Below are 10,000 nucleotides of genomic sequence, written 5' to 3'. Positions count from 1 at the left end.
GGTTTTTTTAGCAAGAAATTAGCAGCAAGCCTAGTTTCTCCAGGTTCTACCAAGAGTACGTTCTGGGGTTAATAATAACAGATTTTACTAAGCTTCAGCTAACAAGTAAGCTCACATCCAGCGATGTATAAACGTATACGTTCATAAACAGTTCCTAATCCTTCTTTCGTGGACTTCGTGAAATGCTATCACGATTCCCCCTAAAATATCCATCATATTTAATGACAAAATTACATATCTAATTCCAATTGGTCTGAAAAAAGAGAGAAAAGAGAGGATGAAATGTGTTGGAAGAAGCCTACAAACAACATACTTACCTCAAGCTCGCCTTCGTCTGCCATGTTTGGTAACATGCACGATGAATTGAGCTTGCAGGACGAATTTCAGCGTTCTATTATCGCGACACATCTCGGGACATCTTGACATCTCGACATCTCAACATCTCGACATCCTGACAACTCCACATCTCAATATCTCAAAATTTCAATAGCTCAACATTTGGACATTTCGACATCTTGACAAGTCGATAAGTTGCATGTCCCTTATGGGGCTCCGTAGATTGTTATTATTATTACACGCTTCTCGTCCATCGACACATGAAATGGCATCTCAGAGGACGGACCTAGCAAGTGCACATACAACTGAGGCATCGATGTAGCGGGTACACCATTGGACTTGGAACTGCTTGGACTTTCCACTGGAACGGGATTAGGGTTTGCAGACATGCCACTGACTGGAGTTGAACTTGTCTTGAGGTGAAGACTGTCTGGACTTTCCATCGGCAGGGGAAGATGAGTAGAAGGCATGCCATCTGGAGTCAAATTTGAATTAAACTTTAAACAGTTTGGATATTCTGCTGGCAGAGTGTTAGAAGAGGAAATAGGGATAACAGGCACTCCATTAACTGGAGTCATCCTTGTCTTGGTAGCAACACCATCAACTGGGGTTGACTTTGTCTTAGTACTTGAACTGTTGAAACTTTCCACTCAAGGAACAGGGTCATTGACTGGAGTTGACTTTTTCTTGGCCATTAAACTATTTTAAGTTTCCACTGGTAGGGGATTCAAAGCAAAAACAGGATCCTTTAGTGGAGTTGAACCAGTCTTGACCTCATAGTTGGATTGTAAAGTCTCTTCAGTGACAACACCATCAGTAACGTGCAAAAGAATTCTAGCAGACAGCTTTCCGCTCTCATTTCTTTGTCTGCATCTTCACTGTCACTATCACTGTCACTGTCACTATTGCTCTCTTTTCCCTCTTCGCTTTCTTCCCCCTGTTTCATTTCCAATGGGGCAGAAATTGCAACAGGCAAGGGAGCTGAGATTTAGTCTTGTTGTGAGCCATCCAGAGGAATACATCTAGATTCTGGTATGTTCTGGTCTTCAGGATCTTGAAGAACCACTTTCTTGACACGGGTGGAAACTGCGGCAGAAAAAGGGACACATGCTGATTTAGTCATGGTCTCTTGGTGTTGCAATCATCGGTTTGGGAAGGTGAGCTCAGCAATTGTTCAAAAAATCTACTTGTGGTTGTGCTCGACATACCGTTTCAGTTGCGATGATCTCATCCTTTGCTTCAGAGTTGTTCAGTAATGCTTGTAAAATTAATTGCACTGTTTCTTCTTCATTCTTATCATTGCTATCCAAATCGCCTCCTTTTACCAACAGCCTCACTGCAGAACTCGCATCATCTGTGTATGCACTACTAGGACTCAAACTATCTGGTCTCATGGCAGTTGGAATTTTATTGAAGACAATATCAAAGGATTTTGCTTTCTCTTGCATCAGCATTTCCACCACCGCATCACATTCCATTTGAAACATAGATGATATATTATCCTTGCTGTGTTGAGCCTCACAGATCTTCAAATTTTCCACATGTCTTCATCGTTTGGATCTCATTTGGTATTTCCATGGTCAAAATTTCTGTTTGTTTTTTCTCACCACAGCTTCCCTCTAGGGTGCAATAGTCCAATGCAGCCAAAGGCGGCTTTATCTCCCCTAGCTTTTTCTGACTAATCTCTGCCAGTCCTTGTTTGTACAGTTCATTTAGTGAATTGTCAGGCCGGCATTTCATCGCCAATGGGACTGCTGCTTTTAGTAGATACAACACAGTTGCAGCCATCATCTCCCTTGGTGCTTCTGTGTGACTGCTAAACTTCACTTATGCTTCAAAAATTCTGCAAATCATCATAATGCGGTGCAATTCAACTCCCCCTTGAAGGAAAATCTGCAAGTTGGCGTTGTAGAAGTGGTGCATGCCTGACACTTAGGCACAATGATGGGAAATGTTCCAGACAATTGGTAAAGGTGGCCTTTGTTTTCATCTTGTGCTTGCGAGTCAACTGCAGCTGGCTCACTTCTACTTCGATTGTATCAGGCTTGTCCAATCGTGCGTTCCATACTTGATACCCGCACTTGCTCACCTTTGCCTTGTTCACTTGTATTGTCTTCAAGGCATGTTCAACCAGCCCGGTGCGTTTGATCCCATGAAAGATGACAAAAAACAGTATGCTGGCCACACTCGTGACATGGCAAACGTGCATGGTAAGACAATCTGGAAGTTGTGATAATTTAATAAAGATGGTCAATTTTAAGCTCGGTAATGAAAGGTGAAGATGAATTAATCAACATGACACAAGCGTGGGACAAAGAAAAATTCTGAGTCCCCGACCAGAATCGAACCCATGACCTCCTGAACACCGGGCAGGCGCTTTATCCACTGGGCTACCAGAACTCATGGGGAGCAAGGCCATTTAACTGAGTTCATATATGACAGGTGTCCTGCATACTGCTAGGATCAACGCTGTCGAAGTCATTGTGAGTAGTGATAAGTTAATAATGGATGGATAGAGCGCCCGCCCAGTGTTTGGGGGGTCATGGGTTCGATTCCTGTCGGGGACTCAGAATTTTTCTTTGTCCCACGCTCTTGTCAGGTTGATTAATTCACCTTCACATTTCATTACCGAGCTTAAAATTCACCATCTTTATAAATAAACAATTCCACATACAAAGGTGACATTTTGTCACAGAACCTTTCTTTGTTGGCATTATTGCTTGGCAGATGTCAAGATGTTTGTTGTTTCTTTCACGTTTGCTACACAGAAATGGACAAACAAGATACCAAAACAAAAAAACTTGCTTTTACGCACTTTGGGACCCTGGAACATCAATACACGCCATTTTGCAGTCTCATTCGTTTCCATCTAGCCAAAAATGTAAAATTGATCGCAAACCCAGTATCTATGAATTCAGAACTAAACGAAAAAAGTTTCCATTAGAAAACGGATAAAATAATTATAAACCAACAAAAAACCAAAGACATCCGTGTCTGTAAAGTTATTTTGTTTGCAAATGAAATCTGAGACATCCCCAACTCAATGCCTAGCACGTGACCAAAATCTTCCCACTATCGGTAATAAAATTGTTCTTTGCGAACAAACCAAACGAAACTCTCTCCAAATATGACTACAACAGGGTTTAGTTTTTTATGGCTCACACTTTACATTGTAAAACTTAACTTTAGTCACATCATTAAACTTCCCAACATGTGTAATTAAAGCTGTATGCCTACAGTAATGTGACAATTTGTTGTTCTTCAGTACTGATGAAAATCAGAGACAGCAACCTCTTCTTTGGCTGCATTTGTTTCTAAAGGAAGGAAGGTGATTAGTTTGTTTAAAAATGTTCTACTTGTGTTTGATGTTATTCAGAATAATAGTAGCTTTTGTTCGTCGTCCAACATGGATCCCAAGTTTTCCTAATTGTCGCTAATTTAGAAGCTTTTAGAGTAAAATAATATAATTCCAACTTTTTGGAGAGCAAGATCACAAACTTTCTACCATGTTCCTTTTAGCTCTAGTGTGTTTTAGCATGCTAACTCGCACACTAAACGTGTTATGGTTAGCATGCTAATCAAAACAAAAGGTTTAGCGTGTTAACATCTTCCAAACAAATCGTTGTCTGTCCTTCATTGTGCTACGAATTAAACATGTGCATAAAGCATGTCTTAGGACACACTAAGCGTGCTGTGTTAGTGTGTTGTGAGCGTGCTATCACCTTTATCTCTGTTTTCCCATGGAGGGTCACATTTTCTGGAAGGCCATTCCAGGCATCATCAGGTGTAAATTTCCAGGGTTTGTACTTTAGCAACTGATATTTACAAAACAGACCGTGATATTCATTTTCAGGATTAGATGAATAATTTGGGTAAGTTTTAACAACAACTTCCTTTTTATGTCTTTGAAGTTTTGACATTTTGACGCTGAAGGTAGATACAAACTTGCAGAAGTTATATTGCAGTAACTGTGCAGCTAAATGAATGTACCATTATGTACTCCGAAAATGATAAAGGAAAAAGAACAAACCTTCTTCATCCATCCAGGCCCTCTTGTGTACAGAAACCTGCATTCTCCTGGTTACCTCGATTCATAGCTGACGAACGCCTTTGAATATTATCTTCGGTGGAAGTTTCTCACCATCCGCCTTTACTGCGAGGACAACCGTCAAACTCTGTTTATCACCTCTGCAGGATAAGATCGGCATTGTTCAGTTTCCAGTGAACTCCAGTGTTGTTGTGGCTGGCAACTCAAATTTCATCGGGGTTTCATCCATGTTCAGGATTTGGCTGGACTCGTGGCTGCATCGTTGTCTAGCTCTCAGCACGAAGCAATGGAATTCCACTACCTTGTCCTCCATGTCGGCTGGAAGGTGCTGAGCCAAAGTCGTCTTACTTCTCATGGAAATAGCATGGCGACATTTCCATTTTGTGTACCACCCAGGGGACGCCTTGAACTCTGGATCTGAGCTGAGTTCCTTTGCCTTTAGCCGAATCATCGTGCTGTTTACTGTAAGACCTGCAAATATAAAAACAATGCGATTAGCGATTAACAGTCAAAGGCCAACATAAACAACTTGTAGAAGTAATGTAAACAGTGCAGTTATTAATGTCATTTTAAGTGAACAAGTTTTACCTTGGCTTCTCTGATCGCTGAACCAGTCAACCAACTGCTGATCAACTTCTGGTTCTTTTGGCCAGTAGCGACCCATCGAGACACGTTTGGCAGTCATCTTTAACTCGCCAGAGAACAAGACATGCTGTTGGTTTCTCCATTTATGGACCATTGATTCCGATATGCCGTATTCGCAAGCAATTTCACAATTGTTGTTCACGGCTTCCGCTTCTGCTATGATCTTCAACTTAAAGTTTAGATCATGGGAATGACGACGAGTGCTTAGCATAATTACTGAAAATTTACGGTACATTGAACGAATGCTCGAAGATTAAGATGAGTTTTGCAACTGATGAATGAAAGATCTGTCAGATGAGTATTGTTTATAAACGTAAAAACAGATCAATTGGTATTCATAACTTAAAACACTGTTTCCTGAGAAGGATGACTTGAGTGAATTAAAAAGTGAGACTTTTATGCTATTGTCCATGTGTGACTTTTTTGCTATTGTTTGTTAAGTGTGACTTCTTCGCTTATGTTGTTAAGAATGAAAGCACCATAATTAGTAACTTTTGGAAGCAAATTGTTGTAAGTACCGTGAACGTGGTCAACAAAATTTCCTGTAATTCCGGTTGCGCCTTATAACAGGGTATTTAGGTGAAAGTTTCATTTTGCTTACTTGTCACAATCGTCTTCAAAAGTTTAGGGTGCGTCTTATAACCGAGTGCGTCTTATAAGTGAACAAATACGGTAGATTGGATTTGGTGGTGATCATTCAGAATTGACCAACTGAACGATGGGTGAACATTACATTCCTTGATGTCGACGTCAGTTTGTTTCTTTTTTGTTTGTTTATTGGAGAAATTCGCTTTGCAGCTGTCGAAAAGTAAGGAGCAGTTTGGAATTTTTCGCAGGAAGGTCGCCTCGACTTTTTTGGACACTTTGCGGCTAAGAGTAAATTTGAAAAGGCTGTTAAGTGATACCATGTCAGGACACAATTTTAATTCTTTTTTTTTGGCTCTGACACTGCAATGATGAAAAGTTTTTTGTCGTTTTTTCAAAAAAATTGATACAAGTGTAGCGAGCTAATGGGCTTTTTAAAAACATAGTAGATCAAAGAGTGTATCATACCTTCAGATTTACTAGCGGGTGCCATTTTGTCCTTGTGAGCTCCAGCTTTATCTGGGGGTTTTGTGATTTCTGTAGTCATGATAATGTAAGATATAAATTGTTATTCCAACACATTTTCAAGACAAGGTAAACAACATGAACTCCTTATTTGTATCGTTTGACATAGGTAAGTACTGGGATGTTAATCTAAAATAACTCCAGATGTAGCAACTGCTGTTTTTTGCCACTTTTAATAAGGTATCAGTTTACCTGTTGACCATAGTTAGAAATAGCCGGTGTTTATACTAGTGCTTGTAGAGAAAACCTCGACCACCTAATACATGCATTTCCTGAAAGCTTTATGTATTTGTAGAAACCAATATTGAACTAAACATTTTTGAAAAAGAAAACATGCAATACATATCAAGGGAAAAAGCGAAATTTAAGGCTACTTGCCTTTAAATTACGTTCGTTTCCCCACATAAGCTGGTTATTGGAGCAACACAATTAACATTTATTGAAATGTTTCCTGATAAATAGTGTGTGATTTTATTGCTTCTTATTTTTTTCCTACACTCTCTTTAAGTTTGATACTGAAAAGTGTTTACGCATCCTTCCATAATGCAGGCCGTAACTTTAAAAGCAGGAGCAAATTTCAGAAAAGCCCAACACCCTTCTGGAAAGCGGGAGGTATCGTAGAACATTCATACGGATTTTCAGCCCAATCAGTCAACCGATGTTTGTAAACAAACTTAAAATGTTCACCCTTTACTAGAATTTTGTTTTATCTGGGAAAAAGACGGAAAACCATTTCCCAGCTTGATACGTTCGGGTGTTAATAATCCCCAGTAAATGATGTATTCACAGACATCATGTAATTACCATTTACGACTAGTCACGATGACAATCTAAAACCGGCAGACGTTAGTAATTTTGCAGGAACCATGCCAAAAACTGGAAAACGAGCGCTGGGAAAATCGGTATCGGAGCAGAGAGATTCTTGCTCTCATTCTCTTCGTTGACCGTTTCTCCTGGTTACAGTGGAAGCCCTCATTGCTTGAAGCACGACTCCGAGTATTTGTTCTTCGATGAACGGTTAATGCTTCTTCTTCTATATCCAATTATTGCTCCGTTTTCCGGCTTCATGACAGATGAAAATTGGTATGCGTTTTTCTTGTACTATTTGAAGCCATTACAGAGAGAAACATAGAAAGGTCAAAGTGATTTTCTGGCAAAACTGATGCACCCGAAGGAGATTTTCTGTAATATCTCACATGCCGAAATGCTACACGTGATGTCAAGCAGTGAACAAAATTAACATTAGTTCCCAACGTATGCCTGAAACCTGTCAACGCATAATTAGCGATAACATAATTAGAGAATAATATTTCCGCCTCGTTTTATTTCCACATTAGTCTCCTAGACACACAGTACTGACCACTGCCTTTTGAGTCGAGTAGTGCCATAAAGTTCCGGTAGTAGCGACCCTTGCTATTTTTGGGATTTATTAGAAGCCACAAAGTTTTGACGAGTTAGTTTCAGGGGTAGTTACTTTCGGGAGGTAGTTATTATCCAAACTTTATGGTATGCGAATTAACGGCTACATCGTAACAGTCTCTTCCCAAAGTAACATGTCCCAAGGAAACATGGACCCCCATACTCTTAATTAAAACAATTCATTGACTTCACTTACGCTTCGCACTTGTCTCTTCAGCAGCTTGTGTCCATTTCAATACTTTATCCTCGACCTTGTCCATTTCTTTTATGTAATCATCACTCCCTTCTATAGAATTGAACAAAGTTTCATTAGGCTGGAAACTGATGATTTGCTCAGTTCTGATTTGGTAAAAAAAAGTATTGAGAATTATTTTCAAGCTGGGAAAAGGATATAATCCACATGCTTGCTTCTCATGCTTCCAAATGTAGCTAAGTCTCCCCCGCTTTGTACAAATTAATGCTCTTACTGTATTGGATAATCTGGATTGAGCTTATTTCTAGATAACCTCTATGCTTAACAAAGGCACACAAGGCCCGGCCTAACAGTTATCAAAATGTATTGATCATACCTTTTCTTGACCATTTTTCAGATTTTTGTTTCAGTCAATATTGCTCTGGGAAATTCTCACCTTGTACATCTCCAATTTTCTCCTGATTAAATGGAGTTTCTCCCCCACCATTTGTTTATTTGTTGTTTTCCACATCACTCAGCCCTGAAAAAAGGAAAAACAAACCAACACTACAGTGCAAAACAGCTGTTGGAAACTGCTATAATTGAAAATCAATGTGTAACTTCTTAACTGTTGTGTGTTAGGGTGAATGTGTGACAGTGTAATGCACTTAGTTTTAGTTTGACTGGAGCTGTCAGAGGAGAGCATTGATGCTGCTGTAGTGACAGTGACTGCTTGTTTTGTATGGTGACTCCGTGACAGATAAAACAGTGTATGTATTGGTGTTTCAAAATTCTTGTTAATGAATCTGCTAAGTGATGTTATTTTACCCATAATACTTTCCAACTGACAGTTTTTTGGTCACACTGCAAGATTGATTTGCAACCAACCGTGATAAAAACACTGCAATGATCAACATATAATTATGAAAAAAAACTGCATATTAACATTTTCTAATTCCCAGCCTAGTTTTAGTCAGTCCTTACCGTCCAATTTGGTTCCTTTCTCGCATACTGCTACTAAGTCTTCAGGGTATCAAACTTCAGTAATTACCTCACGGCTCATGACCCATTTTTCTCCCATGATAATTATTAGCTGATCGGCTGGCAATATTCCAGTCTTTTGGGACAGTTGCTTACGGAACATTCCATACATTGAATGGCGGGAAAAGGAAATTTTGAACTCCACAGGTTCACTTCCTTTGAGCCCGTGACGAGCCACTCTCATCTCCATAGCCAAACTTTTACCAATCTCAGACGACTGGGAGTAGACAGTTTCTTCTCTTGCTTTCTTGACTGAATTCTTAACCTTGCTTTCAGATGCTCTCAGTGGCTTGTTAGCTTTCTTAGCTTTGAACCTGATCTACTCTGTGCCCTCTCTTTGTTCTTATTCTGATGGGAAAAACCATTGGTTCGTTTCTTGGCCACCTTTTCCTCCCAGCGTGCTACAACCTCATTTCCATCAAACTCCTCAATGTCATCCTTGTCTGACTCATCTACTGAATTGGTTCAAAAATCATTCCAAGCTTCATCGAAGAGAGTCTTTCTTGGCTTTTTCAAGGGTGGAGAATTCAGGTTCTCCAGATTCTTGTAATCGTTCAGTTTTGAGGGGTTTTTGTGACATCGCCCCTCCTTGTTACTAATGTCAGCTTTTTGTCTTGATTCTTTGAGGCGGTCAATGAATTCTCCACAGTGTCTCCTAGAACCTTTCTTGAGGTTCGTGGCCTCAAAGTATTCCTCCATCAGGTCACCATTCTTGTTAACGACAGTCCAAAGGACATGTTTGACTGTTTTCCACCTTAACTTTGTTTTCGGGAACAATGTGCGGCCCCTTTGACTTTGCATCTTCTGAGGGAAACTCTACGGCATAGTACATCGCCATTTTGTAAATCCAAAGAAACGAATTATGCGAATGTTAGAAAACTTACAAGAGCTTGTTCAAATCTCCCACCTAATGCCAGAGTTAGAATGACCTTTCGGATATTTGTGATCTCACCCACAGGATATCAAATGAATGACATTTAATTCCTCAGAAGAGGCAGGATCTGATATAATTGTCACGGGTATATAAAGGACAGTGGATGCCGGCTAAAACCATTAATCTAAAAAGCTCTATGAGGAACGATTTTCTGATTTCGATATCTGGAGAAATGAGCTCACAGCTTGTTCAGTGAATTGGCAGTAAAAGTGTGGCATTTCCATTCCCTGACTTCAGTAATGTTCCTTTCGTGCATCCGTACTACATGGATGACATACACATACATTAATCAGAT

The 10,000-nt window shown here is 39.8% G+C and overlaps 1 protein-coding gene across 6 annotated transcripts in view; it reads right to left on the bottom strand.

The window, feature by feature from the left end:
• The window catches only part of LOC145484957 (uncharacterized), a 28,657-nt gene extending 19,869 nt beyond the window's left edge, over nucleotides 1-8,788 (bottom strand). The window contains exons 1-4 of one of the 6 annotated variants that reach the window (XM_081463579.1): nucleotides 8,715-8,788; nucleotides 7,751-8,271; nucleotides 2,737-6,151; nucleotides 1-2,694 (exon numbers count right to left, since the gene is read on the bottom strand). The exon at nucleotides 1-2,694 is cut by the window's left edge and continues 406 nt beyond it. The gene's annotated coding sequence lies outside the window, so the exon portion shown is untranslated. Of the gene's footprint in view, nucleotides 6,152-7,750; nucleotides 8,272-8,714 lie in introns of all 6 variants that reach the window. The other 5 variants (XM_081463581.1, XM_081463578.1, XM_081463582.1 and 2 more) reach the window with 5 other exon arrangements.
• Nucleotides 8,789-10,000: the final 1,212 nt, after the last annotated feature.

This window comes from Orbicella franksi, chromosome 4 (assembly GCF_964199315.1).
Source record: "Orbicella franksi chromosome 4, jaOrbFran1.1, whole genome shotgun sequence".
NCBI lineage: Eukaryota > Metazoa > Cnidaria > Anthozoa > Scleractinia > Merulinidae > Orbicella > Orbicella franksi.
Note: the sequence above shows the minus strand (reverse complement) of the source record. Positions and strands in the feature narration are given on the sequence as shown.